Below are 13432 nucleotides of genomic sequence, written 5' to 3' on the forward strand. Positions count from 1 at the left end.
AACCACAAGGTCAGAGGTTCACACCCACTAGCCTCTCCTGGGAAATCCTATACAGGGTCGCTGTGAGTTGGAACCAACTCGACAACGTTTAAAAACAACAACAACATAACATAAATCCAGAAACATTCACTAGTGTTAAAAAATAATGAATATACCAAGAATTACCTGAATCTTGTTGTGGCTCTATAGGACCATGAGGTCGGTGATGCAAAACCACCAGCTGCTCCTCAGAAACCCTATACAGAGTCTCTATGAGTTGGAATTGACTCAATAGCACTTAACAATAACAACCACAATATATGGACATTGGGACCCTGGTCGTGCTGTGGGTTAGGTGTTGGACTGCTAACCACAAGACCAGTGGTTCAAAGCCACCTGCTACCTGGGAGAAAGATGAGACTCTACTTCTGTAAAGATTTACAGTCTTAGAAACCCAGTGCTGTTGCTAAGTGAGTCAATAGCTGTTGCTAACTGAGTCAATAGTTAGGATTTTTGGTATGTGTTGTTAAGTGCCATCGAGTCGGTTTTGGTATGTGGACATTGGTTTTATCTGCCTTTTCTATGTTAAGTAAGGGTTGCCCACCCACTGAAAGCCGTCTTCCATTCCTGTCCTAGATCAGGTTCTCTGGGAAAAGACTTAGTGTAAGGGGTGTACTGGTGAGACTCTTGGAAACACCACAGGTGGAGGAGAGCAGGATTGGGCTGAGGGAGAAGTTGGCCAGCCTCAGTTGTCCCCTTGAGATGGGATGGAGCTGGGATGGCCCTACCTGGCAGCAGGAACCTGTGGGGGGATCTTTGTGGCACCTCAGCACAGCCTTTCTTCCCCCTCACTCTTGTCTTCTCATCTCCTTTCCCCACCTCCTTTGATTAGAAGCAAATCATGATTCTGTTTTTCCATGTTGCCTCATTATGATCCCCTTAGAACACCGTAACAATCTCAGTGAGTGTAATTCTCACAGCAATATACTCTATACAGACAGACTCCTGAATGGCAGAGCTGTCCTGAGTGCCTGAAGAGGTGGGAAAGAGACTCAAGGGAACAGTGATTCCTGTTTCTTCTGAACAGTCAGCTAAGTGGTGGATGGTCCCTGAATGAGAGACCAGACTCAGCGGAGTAACAGGATAGATTAAGAAAGTACTCCAAAACACAAAGACAACTGAAATCTGAAAGTCTCCTTTCTCAATTGCTATTCTTTCCGGAGTCATACATTCCATAACATTTTTTTAAGGGTGTAACTGGATTTTGCTTTAGAAGAATTACCTTTCTACTCTGAGTACATGGAGAGAAGTGAGTCAACTCCATCATTCCTATTGCCAGCATCTGGCTTTGACTGCAGAAAGGAACCGTATTCTTTGAACACCCAAAGTCTTGATTTGCATACAGCCTTCTGAGGTGAATATAAATACTTTGGAGTAATGCTCGGGAAATGAAGATGCTTTCAGACTACCCTGAATCCATGCCAATTCCTTTGAAAAGCTGTTGGTGTACAGAAAATGACACTAACCTAATCCATTCTCCAGAAAAGGAACCAGGGAAAGAGGGACTCCCAGCTTCCATCTCTCCAAGGCTTTCAAGATGACCGTTTGGGGGAATATGGGATGTGGCAGGGTGCCAGTGCCTCAGTTGTTTCTTTCTAACTAGTTTTTCATCGAACAGGTGTCCCTGAAGATCTTTGAAATTCCTCTTCGCTTCACACATGTGTTGTGCCGGCAGGTCTCTGCGTCTGACGACAAACTGCCTCTCTCTGGCTCCTTTCATTCTTCCCCAGGATGTGGCTGATTAATTAAAGCGCCTCCCCTCGATTCCCAGGCAAAATCCTCATTTGACCTGGTGCAGATATTTGAGTCTGGAGTCTTACTTAAGATGGTGTTTACGAATGTTGGGGCTCTTTTTTAGTCTCCCAACTGACAAATTCGTGGATATTTCTGTCACTGGAACCCCAGCTTCCTCAAACATACAATCAAGAATTTCAGCTTGCATCCAAGGGGATAAGAACACCCATCCGTCATCTGTGTCTCCCATGGGTCTCTTCCTGATTATGCAAACCCTCCCCTTTCGATTGCTCCTCTTCTAGTGTCCCCTTAAAGGACATCTGGTGTCCCATCACGATAAGAACCTGAAAGAGGGGTTTCCAGACAAATATAAAAATCTCGTATGTTTCTTTCTCTTTCTCTCTCTCCAGAACTGAGAACTAGCTGTTTTCCGTTTAGCTAGACCATGTCAGAAGCCTTGTCTGTCGATGTGTCATCTCTCTCCTGGGGAAAGCAGTTGCTTGGAGTTTTTTTCCATGTTTATGGAAATTTTCTTTTTAGAAAATAGCCTTGTTCATTTCTGCCTGGTTGGCTTTGTCCAGCCGTCCAAGCCAGGACTCAGAGAGGTGGGGGAGTTCCCTAGGGTGATCCCAGATCTCAACTTTGGCTTAGGTGCCTAATCTGCCCCTGGCACACTGAGCTCTGGTACCACTGTCCCAGGGTTCAGGGATGAGCAGATGCACCTACCTTTCATATCCACCTGCCCACTCAGCTCTGCAGGCTCCTAAGACATAGAGTAGGGACTGAGGCCGCAGGAGGAATCAGATTCACACTTTGCTTGTTCACATTGCTCACTGTGAGAGTCGCATCAAGGCCCCAATGGTGGTCGGTCACTCAGGGTGGGCAGGCCTCTCAGTCACAGAGGGTACAGACCTGAGGGCTAGTCTGTGATGTTTCTTAAACACATTCTTTATTAGTGTTTCTTTTTGCCATTTCCCATTTTGTTATGGTCAGTGTTAGTGGCCATCAAGTTAATTAAGGCTCATAACGACCCCCCCCACGTGTGCAGAGTAGAATTGCTCATCGGGTTTTCAAAAGCACAATGGCCAGGCCTGTCCTCTGAGGGACCACTGGGTAGACTCAAACTAGCTCGTACTGGAGCGCTTAAATATTCATGTCATCCAAGTTCTCCAGTGGGTGCTGTTTCTGCGTTCTCCTCCTTCATCCTGGAGAAGGGAGGTGCTTCCTGAGAGAAGTAGAGGCACAGATAGGCAGGAATAGGGTGTCACTAAGCCCTTCTCTCTCATGACACCTTTTCTAATCACCTGGAATGGCAACAACCTTACTATAGCACACATCTGTCTAACTAAAGCGAGCATGCATTTCCCCTCTTCTGGGGAAACGTCTAGGCTTCCTTAGCACTCCATTAGAGTTGTCTTCGCCTCCAGCATCTTTCTGGGAAATTCCAGCTTGACTGACACATGAAGGCATCTGCTCCGTCCCACCGTAAAGAGTTCAGGCGGTTCCTCGCCCCATTCTCATCCATGGGGTGGGGTGGGGGGTGTTGGTATCTATGCCTCTAGGTCAATTTATGTATTAATTTGTCACTTGGTACATAATATTTAGCGCTGCGATAAAAAACAAATAAGCCAGTCCTATGAGGAATTGATTTTCCCTTCTACATCTGTTCATGAAGACATAAATCTAAAGTTTTGCTATTTTAAAAGCCTCCAATGCAAATATAATCTAAAATTGCTAGGCTTTGAAGTTGGGCTTTTCTGTCAAAGGATGTTTTATAACCCTGCTCCCTGGAGCCTGGCCACTCATCTTCTGCCTCCAGGCCCCAAACACATTGATTACCTTTTGAGGTCCTTTCCAATTCTTTGCGATCCAAATGTGGTGGTGTCCCATGCCCCTCGTGGTCAACAAGCTTTGTGCTAACTCTTAGGACAAGAGCAACCCTTAACACAAGAGCAACCAAGACATGGCCTCTGCCCTCAAGCTTGTGATAGAGCAGAAAATATAAACGGTGCACAAGAGTAACCACAGTGTCAATGAGAAAGTGACCATTGCTCTAAAGAGGGAGTGAGATGGAAGCACACGAGACAGAGTTTGCTTTTCTTTGGAAGGAAGGTACTTGGAGAAGTAGGATTTGAACTGAGCCTTGAAAGACACCTAGGATTTGGCAAAAGACGATGGGACAAAGAGCATTGTAGGAGGATAGAGGTGGGGACAAAGGGCAGGCGTGGGACAAAGGGAGGCCAAGTTGTTGTTGTTGTTGTTGACTGCTGTCAAACTGGCCCCCCAACTCATGGCGACCGCATGCCCAATGGAATAAAATGTTATCTATTCCTGTGAAGTCCCTATGATCAGCTGTGGATCCGTGCTCTGTTGTGATCCATAAGGGTTTTGTTGGCTGATTTTCAGCAGTAGATCACCAGACCTCTCTTCCTGGACTGTGTTAGTCTAGAATCCCTACTGAAACCTGTTCAGCATGAGAGCAGCTGACATAGGGCTGGTGGCAGTTGATGGGGTGCACTGACCGGGCCTTGAAACCAGACCTTCTGCATGGCGATCGAGAATCCTACCACTGAGTCACCTTTGCCTTCAGACCAAACATAAGCCATGCCCCAGTTTCAGTTTGGTTGTAGCACAGGACATTTGAGTGGGAGAGCTGGGAGGACGGGTTGTAAGGATGTACTTGGGGAGGACCAAGGATGCCACTGATCTGGCCAAAATGATCCCTTGCATTTGCATGATAGTTTGCAGTTCCCACAGCTCTCTCACATGCATTATCTCAATTAATTACCACAAAAGTCCTGTAAGCCAGAACTAGTATGGTGGTGGCTGTGTGCCACTGAGCCGGTTCAGACTCATACCAACCCTGTATAGGGTTTCCGATGTTGTAAACTTTACAGGAGCAGAAAGCATCTTTCTCCCAACGAGCAGCTGGTAGATTCGAACTGCTGGCCTTGCGGTTAGCAGCCCAACTCGTAATCCACTAAACTACCAAGGCTCCTTGTTGTTGTTGTTGTTAAGTATTGTCTGTTAAGTATGGGTTCTGACCCATAGCGGCCCTGTATAGGATTTCCAAGGAGTGACAGGCGAGCTTGAACTGCTGACCTTGCGGTTCAAACTGACTTTGCCGTCCAGTGCATTAACCCACAATGCCACATCAGGACTCCTTAGGGATTAGTATACAGGTGGAAATTGAGACAGAAGTTTAGGCAATGTGCTTTAGGAGACAAAGGCAAAGAACCAGGATGAGACTCAGATCTTTCAATGTCCCTGACCAAAGCCCTTCCCCTAAACCATGTGGTGGTAGGGGGACTTGAAGAGAACTTACCCTTTAATGTCTTTGCCTTCTCAAAGTATATGTTGTGGAATTCTTTATTTCCAGGTTTAATTTACTGTCCTTCTTAGTGTGTGTACTTTAAGATGGTCAGGATATTTCTTGATAGGAAGATGTGGTGAACACTTCCTTTCCAGAGGTCAGAGCGTCAGGTCTGGGACATGATATGGATGATGGCCTGACACAGCTGCCCAGATAAAGTCAGTGCAACCCCTGACAGAGGTGTAGCGGTCATCACAACCCGCCATTAGCAGAGCAGTTACATGGGCACAGAGACGGAGACAATGCCCAGGAGGACAAGGATGAGACACAGAGCAAGGCAACCCATGGAGCTTGCTAGTTTGGTTCTCCAATGGTCACACTGCATGGGGACAATGGAAAGTGTGGCCAGGGTGATGGTCCTGAAGATGGTAATGGGCACTTCCTTGAGCACTGGATATCCACACTGATGTGACCATTATAGTCCTCAGTAGCAACCAATTGCCTTGAACCTGGTCCACTGGCCAGCCTATGTCTGTTTTTGCATGGTCATAGTCTTGAGAACTTGATCCTTGAGCATTTTCCTCAGGAAAAAGTCAATGACCTCAAACTCTTTGATGGGCAGGGAGGGAATACGTATCTCCTTCATGTCTTTGACCCAGCAGCCTGGCTTATCCGTGACTTGTCAGCATGAGCTCCAGGGCCTCGGCTGATCACCACCGAGATCCTGTCTCTAGCCACTGCCTTGGCTGTGACCTCCCTTCCCAGGATCTCCCAGGACCCCCAGCCGTTCCTGCTATAACTGCATCATTTGCTGTTAGTTGTCTGTGCATTTTCATATTACAAAACTGCCATGCTTGGAATTCTGTGAGCCCACTCCCTTGAGGAGCTCCCTCTGAGAGCCCCTGGATGGGGAGAGATTGGACACCTGAGTCATTACATGCTGGGTAAGATCTTCAGCTTTGTTTACAGTCCTATTTGGCAAATTAGTCAGAAACGTAAGCACTGTCGAGTGCTTTGGGGGCAAGGACTTTCAGAACAGGGAAATAAGTCATCTGGCCTCGCAAGGGCAAAGAATGTGATAAACTGATTCCTGGGGAAATGGTACCTTCTGGGCAAAGCCACCAGGCCTACAGGTCAGACCAAAATAACAGAAGACTCCAAACTTTGTGTAGTCTGAAGAGTTACCAGGTCATTCTGATTGAGAGAAATAACCAGAGATGTGAGTGGAAACTTGGAGGCTGTTCTCTTATTCAGATTTAGGAGACTCTGCAGGTTAATCCTTGGCTGTAGCCACCTCAGGCTGGACCTGAGATGTGACATATGAGGTCCACCAAGGTGACTGGAGGTGACCCTGAGCCCACACTCAGAGAGTCGAGGCATAGTAGTGCTGTTGCTGAGAGAAGTCGGCATAAAAACTCTTAGATGTTATATTTTTGTGTTCAGTTTATTTAGGAGAGGAAAGTGAATGGGTTATCAAATCCCTTTTATGTTGAACAGAGGACGATAAGTTTTCCCAGTCTGTGTGTGTCCAGTGAGGGTGAGAGCCAGTAGACTTGGAGAAGAGGGTTGAGTCTGTTGCCTTAGGTTCTTTTCTGCCCTGAATGTTCATCTTTCCTGGTCTTGGGAAGCTCTAAGGAGGCTTACAGTAACTTTTACCTCAGCCCTGGGAAGATCTTGGTGCCTGAAATCCTCCTCCCCTGGCTCCTGATACATTCTTTTCAGAGAAAACTCGCTGGGTCCTCTGTTGAGAGGTTCCTCCCCAGCCCAGTGAGGCTAGGACCCACTAGCAACGGAGGGAAGGCTGAGAGTGTTTTTAAGAAGGAAGTGACTTGCCTGTGGACTGATTCAGTGTGTTAGTCTGAGGAAATCTCTTATTTTAGACTCAGGTTGGTGTTGGTTTTATTTCTCATTTCGGTCACAGTGGGCTTTTTAGCCATGAAGAAGGTGCGGAAAGGCCACAGTGAGAAGGCTCGTGTAATGCTTCTTTTTCATTTGACTTCCGAACCTGTGAAAAGTTGACACGTTTCCTCTTCCCACAAGGGCTTTGATTCTGTGAAGAAAAAGTGTGGACTCCCTCTCCCCAGAAAGAAAGACCGGTGAGGATGGGAGGGAGAGAGGAGCTGATTGGATTCTTATCCAAGTGAGCCTGGGAGCCAACGCCACACAGACCCAGAGTCCTCTTTCAGATGCTGTGATTCTCTGACAAAGGGGAGCAGAGAAGGGGAAGGAGAAATGGGCCTAGAGCAAGGAGCTCCATTCACTTCATTGCAGCTTTCTGGCCTGCCACTTAGAGTCACTCCTCACCTCTGTTGTGACTTGAAATGTAGCCCCATCCCACAAAATATGTGTTGGAATATGAACTCCTATAGCTGTGGAGAGCACTGGTGTGGTGCAGCAGCATAAGCAGTGGACGGCTTGCTAGCCACAAGGTCGGCAGTTCAAACCCACCTGCTGCTCTTGGAAACCCTACACAGGGTCGATTTGAGTTGGAACCAACTGAGGGCACACAACAACAACACCTTTGGGAAAGGGTTTTTGTTATGGTAATGAGGCCATATCAGCCATCTAGTTGATGGAACTCATAATAAATGACCTTAAAATAGGATTTCTGAGGAGCAGCTGGTGGGTTTGAACTGCCGACCCTGCGGTTAGCAGTGCAGTGCTTACCCTACAGTGCCATACCAGTGTAGGATGTGCCTTAAACCTAATCACATCTGAGTTATAAGGAGGCATAAATGAGGAAGATGGATGCCTGGCGAACACCACCATGGAACCCTGGGATACAGAAGCTGAGACCAGGACCTTTTCCAGAGTGGACAGACAGCCTTCCACTGGAGCCAGGTCTGGAATTCAGACTTCTAGCCTCCTGAACTGGGAGAAACGAGATGGCTGTTCTTAAAGCCATCCACTTATGGTATTTCTGTTCCGGCAGCACTAGGAAACTAAGACACCCCTAGACAGACAGGCTGAGGGACACAAGTCCCTATGTTTGTCAGAGGACACTGCAGTGACAAACAGCTCCCAGACACAACCCAATGCAGATCAGCAGGAAGCTCTGCTTTCCACAACCACTCAGGGGCTTGGGCTCCTTCTGTCTGGTGGTCCCACCATCCCACCAGCAGAGAGGAAGAGAGGGTATGGAGGAGGATATGGGAGGTTTGATGGGCCTCCTTCCTCCACACTCCACTGGCTGCATTAACTTCCAGGGAGACAGGGCAGTGTGGTCTCATTTTGTGCTCAGGTTTGGGGACTATCCACCAGCTTCATGACATGCCACTTTCGGGGAAAGAAAGACAACAGATGGTCTTTAGGAGACTATCTGGCAGCTGTATTGACGTTTATATGTTCTGGCTCTGCAATTCTTACCCTCTCCCTGAGAAGCCCCTCTCCCCTCGGTTTCTCTCACTTCACTTCCCACTCCTGACACTAACCCCTTCCCAGGCTGATGGAGGTCATTCCTAGTCATGGAGCTCACATGGAGATGAATGAGGGCATTGCTGCTCTCGTCGCCATTTGCTTTTCCTTTGTCCAGAGGAGGAACGCTGGTGGTATGTGGGTTGCATTGGGCTGCTAACTACAAGGTCAGTGGTTCAAATCCACCAACTGCTCCGAAGAGAGAAAGATGAGGCTGTCTGCTCCCATAAGTATTTACAGTCTTAGAATCCCTGAAGAGCCATTCTACTGTGTCCTATAAAGTTGCTGTGATGCAGAACCAACTCAATGGCAGTGGGTTGGGTTGAGTTTGGGTTTTGTCCAGAGGTTGCCAAGTGATTGTGAACAAATCGCCAGACTCTTGTGGGACTCAGTTTCCTGCCATGTAATAGGAGAGTGGAGTCCCTGAGTGATGCAAACAGCTGGAGGTTCCAGTGCACCCAGTAAGACCTCAAAACCAAAGGTCTGACAATCTGCTTTAGAAAAATCAGTCACTGAAGACCCTATGGAGAACAGTTCTACTCTGACTCACCCAGGGTCACCTTGAGTGAGAGTCGACTTGATGGCAGCTGGTACTAGGAAAAAAGGAGTGTCCTCCCACTGACTTTTCTCAACGAAGGAGTCAGTTATGAAAACGATGCTGTGATACTTTGAAAATGCAGCATGCCACATCTGCCCAAGAGAGCAATAACCATTGTAGCTCAAGAGGCTGTCTGTCCTCCCCAGCTGACTGCCCAGAGCTGGACAGGACTCAGCGCCTGCATTAGTGAAGGGGAGCAGCAATAGCGGGTCCTTTTGGTCTGACAGGCCTCCTCTCCCCAGGCCTGAGGAATCAGGCTGTAGCCACCTGGGCCAGGAGGGGTGCTCTGAGCCAGAACCCTGGGGCATTAGCAGCCGTACCTACTGCCTTGCTGAGACCTGGCACAGCTGGTGTGCCGACAGCAGGAGAAGATGGAAGAGCTTGGGGAGCAACAGTAGTGCTAATGGTGCCATTTACGGAGGACATTTTGGTGTCAGATTCTGAGGCAAATGCTATTTCTGATGGTCAAACAATTCTGCAGGATGGTAAATGTGGAGACTAGGTGGGTTTATATCCGGGTTCTCGAATGGCGCCATCTCAGGCAAGGAACTGCTCTGTGCTTCAGGGGCCTTATCTGTAAACCAAACCCACTGCTCACGAGTTGATTCCAATTCCTTGAGATGCAATAGGGATGAGTAGATAGGTTTTCCAGAGTTGTAAATCTCTACTGAAACAGACTGCCGCACCTTTCTTTCATGGAACAGCTGGGTAATCGTTGACCTTTATGGGACTAAAAAGGATCCTATGTCCCAACTCAGAGTTGTTCTTGTTACTTCTGGGCAGGGTCTGAGGGAGAATTGGGAGGAACAGGAGGCAGAGCCTCACCCCCCAGGAGTTGCTGGCAGCCAGGTTTTCCTGACTGAAGGCAGACTCCTGAGCCCACTGCCTTCTCCTACTCGTAGATCTTCAGACGCTTATCTGAGACCAGCTGAGTGAGGTTGACATTAAATGAAACAACACAAAGACAACATCTAGAATGGTCTCTGGCTCCTGGCAAGTACTCAGTCAACGTTGGCCCTTATTGTTATTCCTGTTTTACAGATGAAAGCACAAGGCTCAGATGTTAAGTCATTTTTCCAAAGAGTCACAATGAGTAATTGAGCTGGATTTGAACCCAAGAGTCTCAGATCTCTCTCTAGAACAGGAACGTGGTCTTGAGATTTCGGAGTTTCTTAGAGGCATGGAGCTTGAGTTGTGTGGAAAAGAGACACCTGTCTTTCCTAACATTTCTCTGTCCATCCCTATTCTTCCTCTCCCTAAGCCCCATCCCTGTCAATTGCCATTGACAATTGTGTGTGTGTCAGAGTAGAACTGTGCTCCACAGGGTTTTCAGTGGTTGATTTTTTTTACAGGTAGATCAACAGGTCTTTTGTCTGAGGCACCTCTGGGTGACTCAAATCCCAACTTTTTTTTTTTTTTTCCCACTTCCAGTACTGACAGGTAACTAAAGGCTGTATAGTTTCAGGGGTTTCACTAGCCTCTATCCAACCAGTAAGTCTGGTCCTATTTATGATTTTGCATTTCATCCCACATTTTTCTCCCCCTCTATCTAACCAGGACCTTCTAACATGCTCCCTTTCAGAACATTTGGTAGTGGTAACTGGGTACCATCTGGTTCTTCTGGTCTCTGGGTCATGGAGGCTGAGGTTCGTGGGGTCCATTAGTCCATTGGATTGAACCACTAACCTTTTGGTTAGCAGTTCACCACAGAAACCATTTGCCCCATCCAGGGACACCAACGCCTATCCCTGTCACTAACCCCAAGTGGAAGTTCTATCCTGCCCACTGACCAGGTCTTCCTACTGAGGGGAGGGTTTTCCTCAGCCAGGGACAGAGGACGGTGAGGTGTCCTTGTGTTGCGGTCTGTCTTCCCTGAGACAGGGCCTTGTAGCATCTTTTACTCATCTGTCACTCCAAAACCCATTTCTGAAGAAAACCTAAACCCCACACTTTCTTAGTGCTCTACCCTAGGCCCACAGGAGAAGCTCGGCATAGGGAAGAGGAGCAGGAGCCCAGAGCTCTATGCTTGAGGAGGAAGGAGCCACAAAGGAGGTGCTCCCCAGACAGGCTGCCAGAGCTGGTGCCTTCGTCCTCTGCACTGCCACAGACTCAGACAGAGGTCAGTGGCTCTTTGGAGCTTCAGCACTAGGTCTGAGGGCAGTTGGACCTGGGATGAATGCCAGCTCTGCACTCTGAGCACCTTCCTTTACCTTCCTGGGCCTAAATCTCATCCATACAGTTGACACAATACTTGCCTTTATTGGGAGGACTTGATACATGAAAGCACTCAGCACCCCCTGGCTTATACTTGGAGGGCCCAATAAATGGTAGCTCTCATTTTCATTTTTATGGTTAACGTTAGTGATTTGTGGTTGAACGCTGTCAAATCGGTTCCGACTCATAGCGACCTTGTATAGGGATTCTGAGGAACAGCTGGTGAGTTTGAAACACTGAAAGTATTCCATCCCATTGAAATCTCTGTTCTTAGGGAGTTCATCCTTCCCTCTGCTCCAAGAAGCTAGAGGAAAAGATCCTGATGATAACAGTGTGGGGACAACTCTTTCTTTTCTTCTCATCCAGTCTTCTTCCAATAAAAAATTGAGCACTGTTATGAGTCCTGGTGTGGCACTGTGGGTTAATGCGTCAGACTGCAAAGCCATTTGAACTACAAGGTTGGTGGTTCAAGCTCATCAGTCGCTCCTTGGAAACCCTATACAAGGTCACTATGGGTTAGAACCGACTCGACAGCACTTAACAACAACAACAACGAGTCAGACACTTCACTAGGCCCTTGTTGAACTCCTACTATGTACCACCCATCTGTCAGTGGAGGCTTGTATGTTGTTGCTATGATGCCAAACAGGTTTCAGCAGCGCTTCCAGACTAAGAAAGACAAGGAAGAAAGGCCTGGAGTTCTGAAAATCAATCAATGAAAATTCTGTGGATCACAATAGTCTAATCTGTAACTGATCAGGGAGTTAGATCAGGGCAGTGCTTGTTTCCATGAACTGACTCACCCACACCTAACAACACTAACACTATGTGCTGGTGCTGGATACCCAGAGGTGAACAGGGAAACATCCCTTTGCTCCAAGAGCTCACAGTCTAAAGAGGGAAACATAACAAGGGCAGTGACAGAATAAGGTAAGTGCTTCAATTTCTTCTAATGGTTATTTTCAACAAGTGTTGAAATACTATGTGCCAGGCTGGGTGCCGCTCTGCATGTGAACTGCTTACATCCTGCAGGGAAGAAGACAGTTACAATCTATGATGGTATGTGCTGAGATGAAGGTAGGATCCGAGCAGTGCAGAGGCATTTGGACACCCAGTTGTTACAAGAAAAGTTGGAGCCTCAGAGGATGAGCAAGAGTCAGGGCTAGGAGGAGGAAATGGGTTGTGTGGTTTTCTACCTCCTTTGCCATGAAGCCTGAAGAGCTGGATAGGGCCCATCTCCCCTTACTGAGCATTTTGATCAAAGATTGTACAGAAGAATCCTGGTCAGAAAGGAAATGCAGAACAGAATTTCATGCTTTCATAGAATCCACATATTTTGGAGTCATGGAGACTGGATGAACTCCTGAGATCATCCATCTTTAAACCATAAACCAAAAAATATCCCCTGAAGTCTTCTTAAAACCAAACAAGAGTTTGGCTTAATGGTTAAAAAAGGTCTGCCTTGAACATCATGCTCTTTTAAAATCTGTTTGTGATCAAATTGACAATAGTTACTTGGAAGCTTAGTTAGGAACCTTAATGGGGCAGTGAATTTATGTTGAGGGGAAGGGGCAACTCAGAAAAGGAGAGTGAAAATTGTTGCCAACTTGAAGATTGTAATCAAAGTCACTGAATTGTACAGGCAACAACTGTTAAATTGATCTATATTCTGCTGTATAGATTCCTTTTTTTTTTCTTATTTACTCTTTTTTTATGTTTTATTGTGAATTATGTGATAGTTTACATGGGAGAACATTATTTTTACATTCATCCTATAGCATATCATTTCATTGCTATGGTTACAATCTCCTCCATGCATCATCAACCATCCAAAGGGTATTTATACACTACAAGCATGCCCCCCGGTCATCAGCACACAGTCCCTCTTCCTTTCTGTGTCTAAAGTCCCCAACAGCTCCATCTCTCCACGTCATCGTCTCTGCCTCCATCTCAGGCATCACTGCTTCTCTGGGTAGGATCCCGCTCTCTGCTCTTCTCCTTTGATGTTCCCAGGGATCTCCGCTCACTGGGTACCATCTGGTTCTTCTGGTCTCTGGGTCATGGAGGCTGAGGTTCGTGGGGTCCATTAGTCCATTGGATTGAACCACTAACCTTTTGGT

The sequence above is a fragment of the Chrysochloris asiatica genome, unplaced genomic scaffold (genome assembly GCF_000296735.1).
Source record: "Chrysochloris asiatica unplaced genomic scaffold, ChrAsi1.0 scaffold00038, whole genome shotgun sequence".
Lineage (NCBI taxonomy): Eukaryota > Metazoa > Chordata > Mammalia > Afrosoricida > Chrysochloridae > Chrysochloris > Chrysochloris asiatica.